At 37.6% G+C, this 24,367-nt stretch overlaps 1 non-coding gene across 1 annotated transcript; it reads right to left on the reverse strand.

Annotated features, from left to right (window-relative positions):
- Nucleotides 1-706: 706 nt before the first annotated feature.
- On the reverse strand, nt 707-813 carry LOC141682100 (small nucleolar RNA R71). The gene has a single exon (XR_012559502.1). It is a non-coding gene; the product is annotated as a small nucleolar RNA R71 (small nucleolar RNA).
- Nucleotides 814-24,367: the final 23,554 nt, after the last annotated feature.

The raw sequence follows: 24,367 nt of genomic DNA on the forward strand, positions 1-24,367 counted from the left end.
TAAAATAAACCCAATTTGTTATTTATCTTAGCATAGAGCGATAACCATACATTGTTACATAGGTGCATAAATTGAACTTAACCTAAACCGGTCTCTGTGGGAACGAATCTAATTTATATCTTATACTACTTGCGAACGTGTATACTTGAGTGAATATTAGCGCGTGTTTTTTCCCTAACAAGTTTTTGGCGCTGCTGCCGGGGACTCGGTGTTAATTTTTAGTTTATGTGCTTGTCATCAGTGGTCGTTAAAGTTCACTGACTCGGACTCTTTTACTCTCACGGTTTATTTATTTGTGTTTCAGGTATTCAGTACAATGGGAGATCCAGCAGTATGAACGAAAGCCTTGATGGATTTTTCTCAACCCAAGATCAATGACATTCAATCTGGCATTGTCAGGCCAGCTATCACAACTAATACCTTTGAGATCAAGCCTGGCATAATTTAATGGGTGCAGAATTCAATCCAGTTTGGGGGTTCTCCAACCGAAGTTCCCAATATGCACATAAGGGATTTCATTGAGATCTGCGACACCTTCAAGTTCAACGGTGTTTCTGAAGATGCTGTGAAGCTGAGACTGTTCCCATTATCTCTGAGGGACAAGGCTAAGAGCTTGTTACACTCTCTACCAGCTGGTTCGATTACTACTTGAGAATATCTTGCTCAGAAGTTTCTTACTAAATTCTTCCCTATGGAGAAGACAACTGCACTCAGGAATGCTATTACTCAATTTACGCAGCAAACGGGAGGATCGCTATGTGAAGCTTTGGAGCGCTACAAGGAGATACTTAGGAAGTGTCCTCATCATGGAATGCCTGATTGGATGATCATCAATTGTTTTTACAATGGGTTGGGAGCACAGTCCAGACCCATGCTCGATACAGCATCAGGCGGAACATTATGGGCAAAGAGCTATGAGGAAGCTTATGATCTAATTGAACTGATGGATGCTAATGAATATCAGTATCCAACCCAGAAATGTCCACAGGGCAAGGTAGCAGGAGTTCTTGAAGTGGATACAACTACGGCTATCACTGCTCAACTAAAGGCGTTGTCTATGAAGATCGATTCTCTGACTAACTATGGTGTTAAGCAGATAATTAGTGTTTGTGAGCTGTGTGCAAGTCCGTATGTGACGGAGCAATGCACTATATCTAGTAACTCAGCTCAGTTTGTGAGCAACTTTCAGAGATCGCAGCAACTAGTTTCAGACACTTATTATCCTGACAACTGGAATCATCCTAACTTCAGTTGGAGCAACAATCAGAATGCGATGCAACAGCCGTTCCAGCAGTTTGGAATTAAGTTATTCAACCCTCCTGGTTTTCAGCAACAAATTACACAAAAATAACAAACTCTTGGTGCATGTCTATCTTCGAATGAAAAATCTGAATTGGAGGAGTTGCGGCTTATGTGCAAAAACCAGGCTCTTATATGCCAAAGCCAGGCTATTTCTATCAAGACTCTGGAGAACCAAATAGGGAAAATTGCTAATGCCTTATTGAATCGACCACCAGGAACGCTTCCTAGTGATATAGTAACAAATCCAGGAAAGAGGGAAGTTGAAGAGAGGTGAACACCATCACCTTAAGGTCTGAAAAGGTCGCAAACCCCCAAATTTAGCAAGACGAAGAGCCTGAAAAATCTCAAGTTTCAGAAAATGCAGTTGTCGCTGAAGAAGAAGTGCAGATGGAAGCAGAGGAGGAACCAAGGAAGATTAATATCGAACACACTCCTCCTGAGGGTAATACAGGGGAGAAATAGATCTATCCTCCACCTCATTTTTCTAAGAGGCTACAGAAGAAAAAGCTGGATAAGTAGTTTGAGAAGTTTTTGGAGGTGTTCAAGAAACTTCATATCAACATACCTTTCGCTGAAGCTCTTGAACAGATGCCTAGCTCGCGAGGTTTATGAAAGGTATTCTCTCTCGAAAAGTGAAGCTCGATGACTTAGAGACCGTTGCTCTAACGGAGGAATGCAGTGCTGTGCTGCAAAAGAAGTTGCCTCTGAAGCTTAAAGATCCTGGAAGCTTCAATATTCCTTACACCATCGAAAACTTATCGTTCGACAAGTGTTTATGTGATTTAGGAGCTAGCATCAATCTGATGCCCTTATCTATCTTCAAGAAGCTTGGTCTGCCTGATTCGAAACCAACATATATGTCATTGCAACTAGCTGACCATTCCATCGCTTATCCACGAGGTATAGTGGAGGATATCTTGGTCAAGGTGGATAAACTCATCTTCCCTGCTGACTTTGTAATTCTTGACTTTGAGGAGGATAAGAAGATTCCCATTATCTTGGGGAGACCATTCTTAGATACTGGCCAAACTATGATTGATGTAAAAAAAGGAGAGCTTACGATGAAGTTTCATGATCAGAAGGTCACTTTTAATGTGTTCAAGGCAATAAAGTTACCTACAGCTAAAGAGGAGTGCTTTAAAGTAGAGTGGGTAGACTCTGTCGTGAATTCGGAACTTGAGCAATTGCGAAAGTCAGAGACCTTAGAGAGATCCTTAATGGGGAAATTAGTTATTGATGACAAGGAAGGAGCAGAGCAACTGCAGGTTTTGAATGCACTTCCGTGGAAGAGGAAGTTGGATTTGCCATTCGATTCTCTTGGATTAGCAGAGCTGAAAATTTCTCAGGAGCGTCTCGAGCCGTCTATTGAAGATGTTTCCATACTTGAGCTTCTCCCACTACCGGATCACTTGAGTTATGCATTCTTAGATGCACCACATGATAAGGGCTTGGTATATATCTTTGATGATGTAGAGGGTAGCCAAACGAACCCTCCAATGCCTAAAGAGAGTTCTTCTCATGTGCAGCAGGTAGTTGATAGGACTGGTGTTGGTGATGAGCAGTACATGCGAGTAATTAGGCGTAAGGAGGCCATGCACAACATTCACCGTCGTTTTACTGCAGATTTGACACAGGCTTTGGGCACTATTTTCCGAGCCAATGGTGTCGAGGTTGATTGGCCACCTGATCCTCCACCCGAGGAGGGTGATCTTTCCGACGACTAGGTATGCCTGAAATCCTTATTATTACCTTCAATGAGGACATTGAAAATTTTAAGTTTGGGGGTGATAATGTAAGGATTAGTAGTATGTGTGTCCATATAGATTCATATAGATTCATATTGCATGTTTAGTTGTAGTTCATTCATATTTTTGCATGATTGTTCATTTAGGACATATTTGTTTATTTTTATGTGATTTCATATACTTGCATTTGCATGCATTTTTAGTATGATCCCTTAAGATGAACTATGATATTTGATAAGTTGATGTTGATTTGAGTGTGGTTATGACGAATAGAGGGATGCTTAAGTCCTAATGAATTGATTTGCATGCCAGAAACAAATATTTTCACAAAGTCTTATAGGGGTGCTTTTGATCTAGATCATGATCATACTTGTTTATTGTTGAGATTTAATCACTTGGTTATATTTAGAATTTGTGATATTCTCATAATGACGTAAAAACACTGATTTTTTTTATCTGGAGAAAAACTTGGATTTCATTGCTAGTTGTTGTAAGGCTAGGCGTCAAATGGGTAGTAGCCGGCTCATATTTTTATGAGTAGTCTAGGGTTGAATGAGATGAAGCGAAACACACTCATTCATAAATTATTGAAAAAAAAAAGAAAAAACGAGAAAAAACGAGAAAAAAAAGTACGTGTTTATGCATAATTGATCAACAGTGAGCTCTTTAATACTCGAGTTATCAAGTTCTAGGGGACTTTGTGCCTAGTGACCTAAGGCTTTTATAGTCTGGGATCCGCTAACCTAATGCTCGCTACATGGGTATTATTGCATAAGTCTTTTGGGACCTCATTCATTGCACAGTCAAATAAGCATCTTTGTTATGTGTTCGATAATAGTGTGAATCCTTGTATAACTCTAGTAGAAAGGAGGTGTTGTGAGTCATAATGCGTTTATTGTCTATTTTGTTTATAAACTTTTGATTGTTTCGAGGATAGATAAGTTATGGTTATTGATCTAGTATCGAGATATATCTGTTAAGCATTCCATACACGCACGTTTCTGGTTATGAGTTGGTTTGTGGGATTTATTCGAACTCTATTTTAAGTCATTGCATTCATAGAGGCATTGGCTTATTAATTTAGTTATGGTTATTCAGAGGGGATCGATTACATTTTCACGTAGTTGCATCCATGCATTAGGTTTGTTTTGTAGTTTTGAGTCTGTTTATGCTTGAGGACAAGCATCGATTCAAGTTTGGGGGAGCGATAAGTGGATTTTATTTCCACTTGGTACGCTTTATTACAAGCTTAAATTGGTGTTTTGGACTCAAGTTGTAGGTATTTTGATGTGTTTTTATGTTATTGCATTTCAGGAAAGTTAAATGAAGGAAGGAGCTTTTAAAGGAAATATGATGAAAAGTGATCATATTTGGAAGCCAAGGCCATTGTCAAGTTGTATAGAATCTCGTTAGCTTTGCGTGGGCAGTTGAATCGCCTAATTCTGACGAGTAGAACTCAAGTTATGGGCAAAATAAGATTCATAAGAATTTTCCACAAAGGCTGCAGGTGTCAGGCAGTCGCGTGCTGATGCGTGGCTGACTTCGTTGATTTCGCTGAAAAACCCTATTTGAGTGGAATTTGACGATTTTAAGGATCCAGGTCCAATATGGGCTTATATATACTTAAAAAAGGGGTTTTCATCATCCGGGAAGATTGGGAGATCAAGGAGAAGATCTAGAAGCACAAAACAACTCCGAAAAAGAAGATCTTATTTTTAACTTGTGATTCTTTGAATTAGTTGTAACTTTGGATGCTCGTTTTCGTTCTTGTTGAACCTAGATCTCGTTTATTTGTACTTTGATTATTATTCAGTTTATTCAGACCTTATTTTATACCATGCTTTCATATGAACCCATGGTGATGATGAGTTCAATTATGGTCTAATCGTTATCATTGGATTCTAGCGGATTTACTTATGGATTTCAATAATTAATTTGTTTCGATATCTTGGTGTGTGGTGATTGATTGATATCCTAGTATTGGTTGTGATTATTCGTCTTATGTGCGTAGCTAACATATAAGATAGCGTATTAATCTCTATTGAAGTGACAGTGAATATAGAGGTTTAAAACTTGCCATGCTAGCAGAGGTTCATGTATTTTTTATGCATGATTCATTGGTAATTTTAACCATCTTACTTGCCCTATGTAATCACGATAGATAACTTGCGCATTAAACCGTTATATTTTCAATTCTTATAGACATATAAGGACTAAGCATAATTGGTGTCTATTCAACTTCTATCTCTTTTGTGGATGCTTGGTAGTAGGGTATTCGTACAACGAAAGTTGGCGTTTACTAATTTCGTGTTATCTGATTAGTGTCATCACCATTACATGCTAAGGTTAAGAACAATAAAGCTATTGAACGAAGTATTTAATGAAGTTAGAATCCCATGTTTGTCATATATAGTAATTCAACCTCAATTCTCTTAGTTAATGTTATTTAGTATAATATCTTAGTTTAATAAAAACCCATTTTGTTATTTGTCTTAGCATAGAGCGATAACCATACATTGTTGCAATCAAGAAGAACAGGAGGACTATAATAACTCAAGAGTATTAGCACTTTGACTCGAAAGTTGATGAGTCATTAAATGACTTATATGACAGGTTTGTCAAACTCTTGAATGATATGTCACTGGTGGACAAGGAATATGATCTTGAAGATACAAATCTAAAATTCCTTTTAGCTCTTCCTGAAAGTTGGGATTTGAAGGCTACTATTATAAGAGACAACTATGCTCTTGATGAAATTTATGGTATGTTCAAGACTTATGAACTTGAGATGGATCAAAGAAGCAAGAGACATGGGAAAAAGTCAAGGACAGTTGCTCTTAAGCCTGATGAGGAATTCCCCAAAGTGGTTGTCTCAAAGAAAGGCAAAGGAAAAGCTCTCATCAAAAAGTCTGATCCAGAATCATCAAGTTCTGATGATGATGATTCAGAAACTGAAAGTTTACCTGAAATAGATGCTGATGAAGAGATGATGAAATTGTGTGCTCTTATGGTAAAGGGTATCACAAAGATAGCCTACAGGAAATTCAGAAGGGGAAATAAGTTTTTCAAGAAAGGTGGAAGTATTGATAAGAAAGGGTTCAATAAGTATAAAGGCAAAAGTGCAAAGTCTGACAGAGGAGACAACTCAAATGTCAAATGCTACAATTATGGTGAAAGAGGCCACATATCTCCTGACTGCAAGAATGGAAAGAGTGACAACGGAAAGGCTCATGTCACAAAGAAGAAAAGATGGATAGACTCTTCAGATTCTGAAGATGAGGTGGATTATGCTTTAATGGCAAATGCTGATGGCAGCCCTGAAACTGCTGAATTAAATGTACCTCAAACAACTTATGCCTTTCATACTGATGATATTACTGAGTTGAGATTATATCTTAAAACCATGTTTATTAGCTACAGAGATCAAACTTTAACATGTGAAAGATTAACTTCTGAAAATCTTGCTTTTAAGAAAAGGAATGATTATTTAGAAAAAGAGTTAGTTATGTTCCATCAAACTCAAAAAGAGAGAGATGATGCTTTTTATGTTAGAGATGAATTGCTAAAATTGAATAAATCTCTCAAAACTGAGTTAGAAAAAGAAAAAGAGATTATCAGGACTTGGACTAATTCTGGCAGAACAACTCAGAATTTATTAATTAGTGGAAACTGGAAAGAGGGCTTAGGTTATGGAGATGATAAAAGTGAAAAAGGAACTGAACAAACTGAGCCAATTGTTGTTAAACAAACTGTTAAGCCAAAGGTAAATCCTGTTAAGTTTGTAGCTAAAACTGTAAAGTCTGATTCTGAAAAGATGAAAGAGTCTGTGACAGGAGTTAAGGAGAAGTCAACTTCTGACAAATTAGAACAGGATAAACCAGCTGAAGTCAACATAGGCTTAATGACAAAGAAGCAGCTTAAGTATAAGCTGGAAGAAATAAGGAATGTCAACAAGGTTAAAGCAGCTAGGAAAAATAGGAATGGAAAGGAAGGTGTGAATAAAAGCAATAATTATAGGCCTGTTCCTAATACTCCTAGAAAGAAATGTTATAATTGTGGAAACTCTAACCATCTTGCTTCTTTTTGCAGGAAGAATAAGAATATAAACTCTTTACCTCCTAAGTCAGGAGTTTAGAGTCAGTCTGTTAGTTTAAGCCACAAAATCCTTGTTTTTATTGTGGAAGTTTATGGCATTCCATTTATACTTGTAAGGAATATCATAATTTATACTATGATTATTATCAAATAAAACCTTCATTGAAGAAAGTTACTTTAATTCCGTCTAGTGTAAAGTCTGATGCAAAGTCTGATATAAGTTCTGATAAACAACATGTTAGCATAAACTCTGATATTAAATCCGCTGCAAATGCTAACAAACTTAAAAAGGCCAAAGGATCCAAGCAAGTCTGGGTCCTTAAAACTAACCATTAGTGGTCTTTGTGATTGCAGGGCAACAGAAAAAACATCCTAGTACTGGATAGTGGATGTTCAGGACATATGACCGGAAATAAAGCCCTGCTCTCAGACTTTGTGGAGAAAGCTGGCCTATGAGTTTCTTATGGAGATGGAAACATTGGAAAAACTCTGGGATATGGCAGTATTAATCTTGGGAATGTCCTCATTGAATCAGTAGCTCTTGTCTCGGGACTTAAACACAATCTGCTGAGTGTGAGTCAAATCTGTGACATAGGTTATCATGTGGATTTCTTTGAAAAACACTGTGAAGTTGTAAGCAATTCTACAGGCAAAGTGGTTCTGAAAGGTTACAGGCATGGTAACATTTATGAAGCCAGATTTTTAACAAGTTCTGATGGTTCTGCAACTTGTCTGTTGAGTAGAGCATCAATTGAAGAAAGCTGGAATTGGCACAAAAGACTCTCTGATTTAAACTTCAACAACATAAATGAGCTTGTAAAGAAAGATCTTGTGAGAGGATTGCCAAAATCAGTATTTGCTCCTGATGGCCTTTGTGATTCATGTCAAAAGGTAAAACAAAGAAAATCTTCTTTCAAGAGCAAAAATGAGTCATCAATTCTTGAGCCTTATCACCTACTGCATATTGATCTATTTGGTCTAGTAAATTTCATGTCTATTGCAAAAAAGAAATATGCTATGGTTATAGTGGATGAGTTCACAAGGTACACTTGGGTGTACTTCTTGCACAAGAAGAATGAAACTACATTTACTCTAACTGATCATGTCAGACAGCTGGATAAGCTGATCAAAGATTCTGTTAAAATTATAAGAAGGGATAATGACACTGAGTTCAAGAATTCAATTATGGAAGAGTTCTGCAAAGAGCATGGAATCAAACATAAATTTTCTGTACCTGGAACTCCACAGCAGAATGGAGTTGTAGAAAGAAAGAACAGGACTCTCATTGAAGCTGCACGAACTATGCTTGATGAAGCAAAGCTACCAACCTACTTTTGGCCTGAAGCTGTGCAGACTGCTTGTTTTACACAGAATGCAACACTCATAAACAAGAATGGAAAAATACCATATGAGATGGTGAAGAAAAAGAAGCCAAATCTGAAATACTTTCATGTATTTGGATGTAAGTGTTTTGTTCTTAAGACTCATCCTGAACAGCTGTCAAAATTTTATCTAAACGTTGATGAAGGAATTTTTGTTGGATATCCACTTTCCACAAAAGCCTTCAGAGTCTACAATTCAAGAACAAGGGTTGTCATGGAATCTATTAATGTATCCTTTGATGATAAGAAGATTACTAGACTTGAAGATTTCAATGATCACGATCAGCTGAGATTCGAAAATGAAGACTTAAATTCTGTTCTGTAAATTCTGATGACTTAAACTCTGAACCTGTAAGTACTGATGTCATTGAATCTGTGGTAACAACTCCAAAGGAAAATGCACATGTCCAGGGGGAGCAAGCTGAAGATCCTACCACATCTCAAGACACTCAAGAAGCATCAGAACCTGTCACTGGCTCTTCAAGTTCTGATTCATCTAGTTCTGATGAGCCAAATTCTGATAATTCTGGAAGCTCTGATACTTCAAATCCTGAAGGATCCAAGTCAAACTCTGAAGTCTCAGAGAGCATAACTACAGGTGGAGCATCAGAAAATGCTGATGGAGACAGCATGGATCATGGGGGAGGATCCAGTTATAGAAGTCAACTTCAATCTCGAAGGAAGTGGACCAAATCACATACACCTGACTTAATTATTGGAGATCCTGAAGCAGGTGTCAGAACTAGAACTGCAACATCAAATGAATGTCTCTATCATTCTTTTCTATCTCAGACTAAACCAAAGAAAGTGGAAGAAGCTCTTCAAGATGCTGATTGGGTGCAAGCAATGCAAGAAGAGTTAAATGAATTTGAAAGAAATAAAGTCTGGACCCTAGTGCCAAGACCAAAGAACAGATCGGTTGTTGGCACAAAATGGGTGTTCAGAAACAAAACTGATAGTGATGGCATAATTACATGGAATAAAGCAAGGTTGTTGTTAAAGGCTACTCTCAACAGGAGGGTATTGATTATAATGAAACATTTGCACAAGTTGCTAGATTAGAAGCCATAAGGATCTTTTTGGCTTATGCTGCTCATAAAAAGTTTAAAGTCTTTCAAATGTATGTGAAAAGTGTTTTTCTTAATGGAGAATTCGAAGAAGAGGTCTATGTTGAACAACCTCCAGGCTTTGTAGATTCAAAATTTCCAAATCATGTCTATAGGCTTGATAAAGCACTTTATGGCCTTAAGCAAGCTCCTAGAGCATTGTATGAGACTTTAGCTCAATTCCTTCTGGAAAGTGGATTTCACAGAGGTACAATTGATAAAACACTGTTCTACCTCAACCATGGAAAGAACTTACTTTTGGTACAAATATATGTTGATGATATCATATTTGGTTCTACAAATGCCAAACTCTGTGAGAGGTTTGCAAAACTAATGTAGTCAAGATATCAAATGAGTATGATGGGAGAACTTAGTTATTTTCTGGGCCTTCAAGTCAAGCAGAATGAAGAAGGTACTTTTATCTGTCAATCCAAGTACACCAGAAATTTACTGAAGAAATTTGGAATGTAAGATTGTTCAATAGCATCCACTCCCATGGCCACTATAACCAAGTTAGATAAAGATACTGGTTCATCAGTAGATATTACTAACTACAGAGGTATGATTGGCTTTTTACTCTATTTAACAGCAAGTAGACCTGATATCATGTATGCTACCTGGTCTTTGTGCAAGATTTCAGGTTGATCGAAGAGAACCTCATTTAATAGCTGTGAAGAGAATTTTCAAGTACCTTAAGGGTACAACTGATCTGAGATTATGGTATCCTAGAGAATCAAATTATAAGCTAATAGGTTACTCAGATGCAGATTTTGCAGGATGCAAAATAGACAGTAAAAGCACTAGTGGAAGCTGCCAATTTCTTGGAGGCAAATTGGTTTCTTGGTTTAGCAAGAAACAGAAGTCAATTTCCACATCAACTGTAGAAGCAGAATATATTGCTGCAGGAAGCTGTTGTGCACAGATTCTTTGGATGAAGAATCAGTTACTGGATTATGGGTTAGAATTTTCTAAAATTCCTATTTACTGTGATAATCAAAGTGATATTGCTATGACAGGTAATCCAGTTCAATACTCAATGACAAAGCACATCAGCATTATGTACCATTTCATAAGGGAACATGTGATGGAAGGTACAGTGGAATTGCATTTTGTTCCAACAGATCAACAACTAGCAGATATCTTCAAAAAACCACTATGTGAAGCTACTTTTACAAGACTGGTAAATGAACTTGGAATGGTTTCAGGTTCTTTCTCTAAATCTGCTTAGTATTTGTTCTCATGCATCAGACTTTATGATCAGTATTTACAGATTGTGTTAGGTCACACACACTGTAGAGGGGGTGAATATAGTGTATAATACAATCAAATCGAACTTTAATATATTAAGTAACAGAAAACAAACTTTATTGAAACAATAAACTCTGTTGCAGTATGGAACTGTTACCTCTCAGTGATGAACAAATATCACGAGAGCTGCTAGGGTTACAATGAATAATCTTCTCGAATATGATAACACTTATAATGTAAACCCTATGTCTGTGTTTATATACTACACAATTACAAGATAATCACTAATTGATATGGAATATAATTCTGCTTCCTAAAATATATCAATCAGATTTCTTTTCTTCCAAGTATTCCATTCTTCATGGAACTCCTTCTTCATGCATATCTCTTCTTATGTTTATCTCGATCTTCTTTCCTTTAATTAGCTACTGTCCTTATCTGATCGTCCTTCAGCACTTAAGTTCTGATATCTAACTTCTGATGATTATCTCTTGATAATATAAGTACTGATATCCTTAAGCCCTGACTTCCAGTATAAGTACTGATCAACGGTTACGTACTGACTTGTCCTGTTAAGTAAGATCTGAAATCTAAACATAAATTATATTAGCCATGACATTATCAAATATATCTAACAATCTCCCCAACTTGTAAATTAGCATAATATACATGTTTAACAGATATTTGATGATGTCAAAAACATTAAGTACAAATGCATGAGAATTAGACTAGATAACTACAACTTACAGTCCTTAAAGCTTTACCAATATTCAACTTCTGATAACAACTTCAGTCTGTACAAATATCAGAATTTAAGCAGTTGTAGATCTTTGACTTGGCTTCATCATCTGATCTCTCTGATGTCAGGAGTTGTTCTGAGATAGTTCTTCAACAAACATCTCTCAGCATATCTGAGTTCATCAATCATTCTCCTTTTGGCATCTTTAAGCTCTGCAGTATCTTCACCAATTTGAAAGATTGCAGCTCTGAGATCATTGATCTTTGCTTTTCTTATATCCTGATCCAGTCTGATCAAATAAGCTTTATCAGACTCAAGATTGAATTCAACAACCCTGTACCCCAGAAAGGTAGTTATAATCTTAGCAGTGTTGGGCTTCATTTCAACTACATCACCATTGTGATCTCTGTACTTTGGAACGTATGTGCTGTCAGACTTAACAGAATAAAGCCTTTTCTGTCTCTGAATTTGTTCTTTTAAATTGTTTGCAGCAGTTCCTGTTATTCTGTCATCCACTTGAAGTAAGAATAGTACATGCTCCAATTCTTCAAAATACTTCAATGGAATGGCATTTTTTCTTATATGATAAACCCTACCATCTGTCATGAAATACAACATGATGTATTCTTTCAAGTAGGTATGGTAAACCATCTGTACAGATTCCAGTTGATTCAATCTCTCAGGAGTTGCTCCAATACCTGGTTCACTCAAGGAAGTTGGATCATTGGTAGTGTTATGTATTCTCCTTTCATCAGCACTTCCCAATCCAGTTTTATCTCTTGCTTCCTTTCCAGTAACTACTCTTGCTTCAAAACCACTTGCAGTAGTCTTCAAAGGTTGAGTCTGTTTTGCTTTAGTGAATCCTGGTAGGAGTGTCTTTGGTCTATCTTCTGATATCAAGTTAACTTGAGCTATGTCAGAGGTTACTTGCTTCTTCTGAATATCAGAACTTACAATTTCTTGACTCTGAACAACTTGAGCCATGTCAGAGGTTGTTTTAAGAACTTTTCTTGAAGTCAGAGCAAGATTATCCTTTTCATCAGTAATTTCTTCATCCTCAGGAGGCACATAAACCTTGATAGGTTCACCAACCTTTTCTTTACCCTTGGATCTTGGATCTATCTGCGGTTGTGATCTAGCCAATGTTGCTTCAGTATGTGTCCTTTCTTTGATCACAATGCCTTTGAGTTTTGGAAGTGGCTTTTTACCAGAAGCTTCAGATTTAGATGTGACTTTCTCTGATTTAAGCCTGACTTCTTCTTTCATTAAACTCTCCAAGTCCATTCCTGGATTTTCCTGAAGAAATAACTGTCTTGACATTTCCTCATCAAGATCTAAAATTTCATCAGAACTTATCCTTTTACTAGTAGCAGAACTTATTCTTTTCCCAGTATCAGAACTTGTCCTGTGACTAGCTTGTCTTGATGTGAATCCTCTACCTTGACTATGACCTCTACCCATTCCAGGGTTTCCATGATCATCTTTTTCATCATCCTTTCCTGTCAGTGTCTTGTCAGTCTTGCATTTGGACTTAATTACTTTCTCCCCCTTTTTGGCATCAGCAGGTAGTAGAAGAGAGATAAGCAATTCCACTGAGGATTGGATTTCAGTCAGTTGTGATTGCTGAGAAGCTTGATTTTTCAGAATTTCATCAATCTGAGCTTGTTGATGATCTTGAGTCTTCTCAATATAAGCAATCCTGTCAATGGTAGGTTGGAAGAACTTTTTCTTATCAATTTTCCAAACTTGTTCCTGTTTGATAAAGTTTTCCTGAATCTTGTGTAGCTCTGCATGAGTAGTTGAGTGAAGACCTTGTAGATGTTTAGTACTCAATGCAGTGACTCTAAGCTGGGTTTTGAAATCATCAGAATTTAACATTTCATCAGCTTTAGTCAAGTGCTCAGCAAGATGCTTTTTAGTTGGAACACATGAAACTGAGTTCCATTCCTTAGTCCACTCCTGTCCTGTAGGAGTTTCACTCCAAGGTACTGGTGCTTCTCCGGTAAGAAACTACTTAACCAGTTCAGACTTTAGAATAGTCTGTTGAGGAGCATGTCCTGAAGGACCTGCTGCTTCAGCATCTGCAGTTGGAGCAGCATCACCTGTTAGGAATATATGTGCATTAGTTTGATGATATGTTTAACAAAACACTTAAGTAGAAATTTAGTGTCTGTAGCCTCAACGGATAAGACCACTTTGGCTATCCGTTGATGGTGTAGCTTTACTTAGAAATAAGTCTAGTATTGTAGCATATTTCAGTCTCTGTATTTAAAATTGTAATTCTTAGAAGTTGAGAGAAACTATGAGTCATGTTGACTACTAGATGATATGCAGATAGGAAGGCCAATTGTAAATATTTCATGCCTTGTAATTTTGTATAAATGAAGTGGTATCAACGGATGACTTAAAAGACCTTCAACGGATGAGAAGCTAAGCTTCAACGGATGTCTCTAAAGCTTCAACGGATAACATCCTTCAACGGATGAGAGCATCAACGGATGAAAGCTTCAACGGATAACATCCTTCAACGGATGAAGTCATCAACGGATGAAAGCTTCAACGGATGTTCTGCTAATCAGCCGTTGATAAGTGGTAGTTGTACCTACAAGCAGAGGCACGTGGGTTGACAGAGAAAACTGAGATGTGGTAGCCGAATTTCAGGATCAACAGAAAAAGCAGCCGTTCTTCTTTTGTACAAAGTTGCAATAGTCAACAAAGTACTTGAGTAAACAGGAAAAGAAGCAAGTGAAGAACTTATTTTACTATTGTAATTTTATATTGTTTTTCACTTGTACACTTGGTAATATATATGAACCAAGAAGAAGCTAGTAATTAGAGAGATTTTTCCAGAGCTGTTAAGAAATATCTTGAGAGAAAATTCATCTAGTTAGTACTAGGATGCAGCTGTGATCAACATTGTTGAACACAGATTTTCTAATATACCATCTCTGGTGGAACAACAAATCCACCAGAAAAGTTTTTAAGGTCTGTTGTGTTCTTTACATTTGTGCTTGAATATATATCTGTCTGTATTAGCTTAAAGCAATTCACACACTTGTTCTTCTTGAACACACAACTTTATAAACTGCTCAAAACTTGAAAAAGTTTTGAGATTTACATTCAACCCCCCTTCTGTAAATCTCATTGTTAGTCTTCTAGGAATAACAATTGGTATCAGAGCAGGCTCTTGACACACAAAGAGTTTAAAGATCTTGGAATCTAACAAAGATGAGTAAGAAGGATATTGGAGTAAAGATCCCAGTTCTTGACAAAGACAGTTATCACCACTGGAAGGTGAAAATGCACCTTCATCTACTCTCCCAAGATGAAGGTTATGTAAACTGCATTGAGAATGGTCCTCACATTCCCCACAAAGTAGCCACAGTTGCTACGGCCACAATTGCTGTTGGTCAATCCATTCCAAAACCCAGAGCAGAATGGACAATGGAAGACACAGAAGAAGTCCACAAGGATAAGAAGGCTATGAACATTTTGTTTAATGGTCTTGACAAGGATATGTTTGATAATGTGATAAATTGTTCAACTGCCAAAGAGGTTTGGGACACAGTTCAGCTGCTGTGTGAAGGTACAGAACAAGTAAGAGAGAACAAAATGCAGCTTCTCATTCAACAGTATGAGCACTTTCATTTTGAAGAAAATGAATCTTTAAATGACACATTCAATAGATTCCAAAAACTGTTGAATGGACTGAAGCTGTATGGTAGAGTGTACCAGGTGAAGGATTCAAATCTTAAATTTTTGAGATCCTTACCAAAGGAATGGAAACCCATGACTGTTTCCTTAAGAAACTCTCAAGATTATAAGGACTTTACTCTTGAAAGATTATATGGAATCTTGAAGACTTATGAACTAGAGTTGGAACAGGATGAGGTATTGGAGAGGGGGAGAAAGAAAGGAGGTTCAGTTGCATTGGTAGCTGAAAATGAGAAAGAATGCAGAAAAGAAACTGTGAGATCTACATCAAGCTCCAAAGATGGTGTAAGAAATCCAGAATCAGACAAGGGTAAAGGGCAAGTTGCTGAAAATGAAGACAACTCCAGTCAAGATGACTCTGATGGTATTGATGAGCATCTTGCATTTCTGTCCAGGAGATTTGCAAAGATGAAGTTCAGGAAAAACACTAGAGCCACTAAACCCCATAAGAACATGGTGGACAAATCCAAGTTCAAGTGTTTTAATTGTGGTATGAGTGGACACTTTGCAAGTGAGTGCAGAAAGCCAACCTCTGAAAAGAAGAAATTTGAACAAGTAGATTACAAAAAGAAATATTTTGATCTGCTCAAACAGAAGGAAAGGGCTTTCATTACTCAAGAAAGAGACTGGGCAGCTGATGGAGAAGAAGAGGATGAAGACATGGAATATGTTAACTTGGCTCTCATGGCTGATTCTGAGGAGAATGAAGTTAGTTCATCAAGCAACCAGGAAAATAGAAGAAATCTATGGTACTTGGACAGTGGCTGTTCAAGACACATGACTGGAGATTTCTCCCTGCTCACAGAGTTTAAAGAGAGAGCTGGCCCCAGCATAACCTTTGGAGATGACAGCAAAGGGTTTACTATGGGATATGGCTTGATTTCAACAAGGAATGTCATCATTGAAGAAGTTGCATTAGTTGATGGTCTCAAGCACAACTTACTGAGTATCAGTCAACTATGTGATAGAGGGAATACAGTTTCCTTCAATTCTGAAGCCTGTGTTGTCACTAGTAAGAAAGACAACAAAGTGGTTCTAACTGGAGTTAGAAAAGGAAATGTGTACTTAGCTGACTTCAACTCTACAGATGCAGAATCTATTACTTGTCTTTTCAGCAAAGCAAGTTCAGTTGAGAGTTGGCTATGGCACAAGAAGCTATCCCATTTGAATTTCAAGACAATGAATGATCTAGTCAAAAAGGACTTAGTAAGAGGAATTCCTCTTGTTGAATTCTCAAGGGATGGTCTGTGTGATGCTTGTCAGAAAGGCAAACAAAGGAAAGCATCATTTCAGAAGAAGCTTGAAACAACAATTGATGAACCATTACAGCTGTTACATATGGATTTGTTTGGACCAGTCAATGTATTGTCAATAGCAAGAAAAAGATATTGTTTAGTGATTGTAGATGATTTCTCAAAGTTCACATGGGTCTGTTTTCTTGGATCAAAGGATGAAGCAAGTGAAATCATTATCAATCACATCAGGCAAGTCAATAATCATCCTGACTTAAAAGTAAGAAACATCAGGAGTGACAATGGAACTGAATTCAAGAATTTGACATTAAGGCTGTTCTGTGAAGAAAATGGAATCATGCATGAGTTCTCAGCTCCAAGAACACCTCAGCAAAATGGGGTAGTTGAAAGAAAGAACAGATCTTTAATTGAGGCTGCCAGAACAATGCTTGAAGAATCAAAGTTACCAACATATTTTTGGGCTGAAGCTGTTAATTGTGCCTGTTTCACTCAAAATATTTCTCTGATCAATCAAGCTAAAGGCATGACTCCTTATCAGTTGTTCAAGAAAAGAAAACCAACTCTAAACTTTCTTCATGTCTTTGGATGTAAATGTTTTATACTAAGGAATCAATCTGACCATAAAGGGAAGTTTGATGCAAAGGCTGATGAAGGAATATTTGTTGGTTATTCAGCTGGAAAATCTTATAGGGTCTACAATCTAAGAACCAACATTGTTATGGAATCTGTGCATGTTGTGTTTGATGATAAAAAGATTGATGGACTAACAGATGAGGAACATTATGAGAGACTCAAATTTGACAATATTGAAATATATTGTGATGATAGTGAAGAAGAGATTGATGGAGACGACACTTCAAAAGGAATACAAAATTTGCTCCTGGATAATGCACAAAATTCAGCATCCGTTGAAAGACATTGTGCATCATCCGTTGAAGTACTTAATGAAACATCCGTTGATCATAGCTCATCAACTGATAATCAATTTACATCATTAATTGATGGAACTCCAAGTTCCCTGCAAAGGACCAACAACTCAGGGGGAGTTTCAACTAATCAAAACTCTATCTCACATCATGACAATACTGAGATCACCTCATCTAGAGCTCATCTTCCACCTCAAAGGAAATGGACCAAGAATCATCCCTTTGAACTGATCATTGGTGATGCATCATCTAAAGTGCAAACAAGAAGAGCTACTCAAGATGAATGTCTGTATAGTAGTTTTCTATCTCAGGAGGAACCTAAGAAAGTGGAAGAAGCCTTATTGGATCCAGATTGGATATTAGCTATGCAGGAAGAGCTAAACCAATTTGAGAGAAACCAAGTTTGGAAGCTGGTACCCAAACCAAAGAACAAGAGTCCTATTGATACAAAATGGGTATTCAGAAATAAGATGGATGAAAATGGCATTATCATAAGGAATAAAGCCAGATTGGTTGCTAAAGGCTATTCTCAGCAAGAGGGAATAGATTTTGATGAGACATATGCTCCTGTTGCAAGACTTGAAGCTATCAGAATCTTTCTAGCCTATGCAGCCCATGCCAATTTCAAAGTCTATCAAATGGATGTCAAGAGTGCATTTCTAAATGGGAAATTAGAGGAAGAAGTCTATGTAAGTCAACCTCCAGGATTTGAAGATCCAAATTTTCCAGACTATGTGTATTATCTGTTGAAAGCACTCTATGGACTGAAGCAAGCACCTAGAGCCTGGTATGAAACATTATCAAAATTTCTTTTGGAGAATCACTTCACTAGAGGTACTGTTGATAAAACTCTCTTCTTTAGAAATGTTAATGGCTCTAGTATACTTGTTCAAATTTATGTAGATGACATAATATTTGGTTCTAAAGATAATAATCTTTGTAAGAAGTTTGCTAAGCTAATGCAAAGTAATTATGAAATGAGCCTAATGGGAGAACTAACCTATTTTCTTGGTTTACAAATTAAACAAGTTAGTAATGGAATTTTCATTAGTCAAACTAAATATATTCATGATCTTTTAAAGAAGTTTGACTTAATGGAATGTTCATCTGCAAAAACTCCCATGGCCACTGCCACCAAACTTGAATTAAATAAGACTGAAAGGTCTGTGGACATTACAAGTTATAGAGGCATGGTTGGTTCACTTTTATATTTAACTGCTAGCAGACCAGATATAATGTTTGCTACATGTCTGTGTGCGAGATTTCAAGCTGATCCTAGGGAGTCTCACTTAATTGCTATCAAGAGAATTTTCAGATATCTCAAGGGTACACCAAATTTAGGAATTTGGTATCCTAGAGAATCTGGCTTTGATCTAATTGGTTATTCAGATGCAGACTATGCAGGTTGCAAAATAGACAGGAAAAGTACAACAGGCTCCTGTCAATTCCTGGGAAACAAGCTTGTATCATGGTTTAGCAAAAAGCAAAATTCAGTCTCTACTTCTACAGCTGAGGCTGAATACATTGCTGCTGGAAGTTGCTGTTCTCAAATGTTATGGATGAGGAATCAACTCCTTGATTATGGACTTCATGTTGATAGAATACCTATCTTTTGTGACAACACAAGTGCCATAGCCATAACAGAGAATCCTGTGCAGCACTCAAGGACCAAGCACATTGATATTAAGTACCACTTCATCAGGGAGCATGTCATGAATGGTACAGTAGAACTACATTTTGTTCCAAGTGAACAACAAATTGCTGACATATTTACCAAGCCACTTGATGAATCAACATTCACAAGATTGGTAAGTGAGCTAGGTATGCTTAATTACTCTTAAAATTCATGTCTTCTTTGCAATTTGATGTGGAGCCTGAAATATATTAGTTGCTAGAACAAATTTGACTTTTAACAAAGTTTATTCCATCAACGGATGTTCCCTATCCGTTGAAAGTCAAAATTGCTCTATCAACGGATATTCATTATCCGTTGAAAGACAAGTATATCTCTGGAACTTTTATCCGTCAACGGATAAAGCTGAAGTACCTTTCAACGGATGACAATTTACATTATCCGTTGAAATGTCACATCAGACGTTTGAGGTGTTTCACAGCCGTTGATTCTATTTTCTTAACCGTTGATACCATACATACATCTGTATGTATTGGTTTTAAAGGTAGTTATTAGAATACTTACAGTTTATTCTTAAACGGCTGAAATTCACTAACACCTATTTATTGATTAATCCTTTATTTATTTTTTTTTTTTCTTTGAAAGCATATAAGCTCTTCTGATTGTTCATTATTACTTTACGCTTTCTTAGAATTTCAAGCATTTACCATTTTCTCTCTGCAAAACCCTCAAGTTATTCTCTGCAATTTCTACTCACAACAATGGCACCAGTCGTGAAGATTATGTCTCAATCTGGGTTCATCTACGAGAAGAATAATTTCATAGCTCTGGTAGAAAAGAATGAAGCCCACTCAGATTATCACAAAATGATGGACTTCATCAAAAACTGTAAACTTAGCTATGCAATGCTGGAAGCCCCAACGATTTTCTGTGAAGTAGTTGAGGAGATTTGGACAACTGCTGAGTTCAACTCCATGGATATGACTATCTCCTTCACTCTCAAAGGTAAAAATCACTGTATTAACTGTGATGACTTACAAGCATGTTTTAAATTACCTGAGAACAATGCCATGACACCACACACTGATAGTGATGTATCCAGCATGTTAGATTCCATAGGTTACTCTCTTAACTCTGCTAATTTAGGGGGTATTAGACGAAAAGGCCTTAGGAAAGAATGGAGTTTTCTTGGGGATGCCTTCATAAAGGTTTTCTCTGGGAAAATTAGTAATTTTGATGCCATAACTTCATCTCTTGTTAACATGTTCTATATGCTTGTTTCTGATAGGTACTTTAACTTTAGCAACTATGTGATGCTAGAATTAGGTACTAGATTAGGTAACAAAGCTAATAGACCTAATAACATCTATTATGCTAGATTCTTTATGTTATTGGCTAACCATGTTGCTGAAGGTTTAGTCATAATCAATGAGAATAATAAACTCAAGTGCTGGGCACAAGAGAAAAGAGTTCTTGCAGACTTGAAGAGAATGGATCTTAACAGCAGTGTGCAATTGGTATATTTACCAATCATGAATGCACCCCAGGTAGGTGAGGTAATTGCTTCTACAACTCCTACTTCTTCCAACCCCTCTATTTCTTTATCTTCTAGTGTGGCCATGAAATCTGTGTCAATGCCCCAACAGATTTCTACCAAGGTCACCAAATCCAAACTTTCAAAATCCAAGACAAAGAAAACCACCTCTGTTGTTTCTCAAAAGACAACAGTTGTAACAACAACCATTAACCCTGAGGGAAGTGATCAGGGTGTGAGTGGTGAGGGGAGGGGTGAACATCAAAGAAACCCCCAGGATAAGGAAGGAGAGTTGAGTGCTTCCCAAGCTAGCCAAGCCCCAGTTTCTCAAAAAGCTGTGGTGGTTGAAAAGGTCTCTAGCACATCCCTAGTAGCATCCTCCCAAAAGGATGTTACTATTGAAAAGAGTTCCCATCCAGGAACACAGAACAAAAGAGGGAGGGACACTAAAGCCAAACACTCACCTACAAAAGCCTTTATTAGAAGAAAGAAGGCTAGAACCCAATCTTCTACACAGGGTGCACACACTGCACAGATACATCCATCTGTCTCTGTGCCTTCTCAAACTCAGTTTGATGTGACTCCAATAAATGTGGAGTCACAGCCCCATTCTCTCACAATAACTACACATCAATCACCAAATACTTCTTCACCATCTCTGGATGTGGATATGCTATTCCCATCAATTCCTGATTCTCCCTCTTTACAACTCAGGGAGGAGCCCCACTCAAATACAGGTGATCATCATCTTTTAGATGATTTGTTGGATCACCCGCAAATTCTTTCAGATATAATTGAAGGATCTGTATCAACACATATCAAATCAATCTATACAGATTCAACAGTTATATCACTTTCAATTTCATCTTCTTTTCCTTCTTCAATGGATATCACTCATCCGTTGACAAGTGGTTGCTCTTCAACGGATAAGCTTAACAGCAGTTATCCGTTGATAACAACAGTTTCAACTTCAACGGATATTCCACATCCGTTGATAGTCTCTACACAAACAACTGAAATGATTCCAAGTGTAGAAGACATGAATACTGTGCAATCACTTTTAGGATTGAGGGCAGGGAGTGAAAATTTGAGTGAGAGGCTGGGTTGCTCCCAGGCAAAAGGAGAGATTGAGAGCACAAAAATGCATGCTATTTCTTCCAGCATGGCAAAAGTCAGTGAGTGGAGTACCACCTTAGAAGGTGAAGGTGAGGGAGTGAGATGTGTGAGCCAGGGGGAGCCCCTGATGCAAGAACATAGAGAAAAAGAGAGAAAAGCAGGTACAGTTGATACAAGGGTGGAACCAGCCATTGCTCATGAGTCAATGATTGTGGATGATGCTGAAAAGGAAAGACAATTTCAGCAACATTACAAAGCTGTAATTGATAACATTTCCTTGGATGCTGACACTTTTACTCATCCTGTGACAGCCTATCAACTGTTGGCTGCTCAGGGCAATGAGGAGGCAGAGAGGACACTACATCTAGTGCACTCAACAGAATCTCTTCAAAGGGATAAAGCTGCTATTAACAGGATGCCTTCTACAGCTGGTGAGCCATCTGAGGAATTTGGAGTAAATTCTGATGATGATGACTCTATTTCTTCTGATGGAAGCATGAACATAGGGGGAGATGAAGACCCTAGTTCCATTCCTAATCTACCTGAATGGGCCCTGACTAAGGAGCATAGAACAGGTGAATTCAATGTCCACCTGGTCAAACAAATCATCACTATTCAACAGGCCATTCAGAACACTTCAAATGCAAATATCAAGGCTATCCTCCAAGCTCACCTGGACTCACTGCATCTCATGAAGTTGCAGAAAGTAAAGCAAGATATGAGTCTAAATGATCTCAGGAAAGATATTGCTGACTTGAAATCCTTCACTTCAGAAAAATTGGATTCAGTCATGCCCTATGGTACTTTGCAGGACTTGGTTTCGAGATTGAAAAAGGAATCAGTTACTGAACAAAGGCTGGCCAAGTTGGAAGACAGAGTTCAAGGAATTGAAGATTCTGTGGCCACCCTTCTTCTCAACCAACAATCTCAAACCAATCTCCTAATGCAGCTGGCAAAAGCACAAGGCTTGACCCCTCTCCTTGATGATAACAAAAAGGGGGAGAATAAAAGGGAAGGGGAAGGAGAGCCCTCTACAAAGATTCAGATATCTAAAGTGCTAGTTCCTGCCATCACTACCTCTCCAATCATTCAAATCAAGGGAAAATCTGATGGAATTGATTTGATTCAGCTAGCAGCAGCTGAAATACAAATGAAAGAACAATGGAGGAGAATTGATGAAAGGTTGCAATTGGTGTTTGGTTCTACACAAAACAAATCAACATCTGTGAAATTTAGCACAAAGATTGAACCAATCAACATGGAGCTCATGCCAGTAGGGAGTCTTAAGGATGGAGAAGCTTCTTCCAAAGAGCTACAAGCTATAATCCTCAAGCCCAATGAAAGATCCAATAAGGACTCAACAAAGAATCCTTTAAAAGAAGTGGACTTTCCTCCTTCAAAAGATGATGAGAACAAGATCTTAGGCAGGAGTATTGCCTATCTCAAAAAGTCCATGGATGAGGCTGTAAGGAGAAATAGAGCTATTATCATTAGAGAGGGAAAGAGCATATGTGTGATGCAAGGACATCCCAAATTCTCAATAGCTAAGAAAGAAGAAGCCAAGCAATTAAAGGCTGACAAAAGAGCACAAGCAAAGCTTGAAAAACAGCTAAAGTCAAGCCAAGTTGAAGAAATGAAAGGAATTGAAGTCAGGGGTGAAGAAAAGATTGCTAACTTAGATGAGGTTCTTGGGAGCATATTTGGTGAAAATATGGAGGAAAGAGAGGAATGGCAGAAGGGAAACAGAAGAAAGGCCAAGGCACACAGAAGGAGTGAAGATAACCCTGAAGATACCAAATCTACATCTAAACCACTACCTTCCATACCTGAACCTTTTGTTACTGATCCCTCTATAAATATCCATGGTGAACCAATCATTCCAAAAGAGGAACCTATTGATTGGGACAACATCACATTGCCTACCTTTCTAACCACTCTTCCACCACCAAAGAAACAGAAAAGAAAACCAAAATCTACACCTCCCACAACCTCTAAGAAATTCACTCAAAAACAAAAACCTAAACCTAAGTCACCCATTTCTAAAGATGATTATGTTCACATCTGTGACATAAAAGAAATTTCAGACATTGAACTCTATCTGGATGAGCTGGAGGATGTAAGGGGAATAGCTGCCTACAGACAGTTACCAGAAAGATTAGTGTTCAGATATAAAGGAGCTGGGGAAAGAACATGGCCTCTCCACAGGATTCTAAATGAAGGCTACTCTACCTTGATCAGAGTCTTTTCAGCCATCAAAAAGGATTCTGGCTTTACCAGAACAGCCAAGACTGAAATTCTCAACAAGATTGCCAACATAAGGAAGACTTGGAGGGAACCAAATGCTTTGCCCAGAACCTTACTCATACAAGAAAGGGGAACTAAAATTCACAAATCACCTCATTGGTTGATGGAATTTAGAGATGACAAAGGAGTCAGAAGATTTTTCAGACTTGAAGACCAACTCAAGATTGCCAGCAATGAAACTCTCAAGGAAATGCAATCTAAGTTGGATATCAGTGATGAAGATGAAGCTGAATTCTTCAGAAAACTCCAACTCCAAATTGAGGGAAATGA

Source organism: Apium graveolens, chromosome 8 (assembly GCF_009905375.1).
Source record: "Apium graveolens cultivar Ventura chromosome 8, ASM990537v1, whole genome shotgun sequence".
NCBI classification, from domain to species: domain Eukaryota; kingdom Viridiplantae; phylum Streptophyta; class Magnoliopsida; order Apiales; family Apiaceae; genus Apium; species Apium graveolens.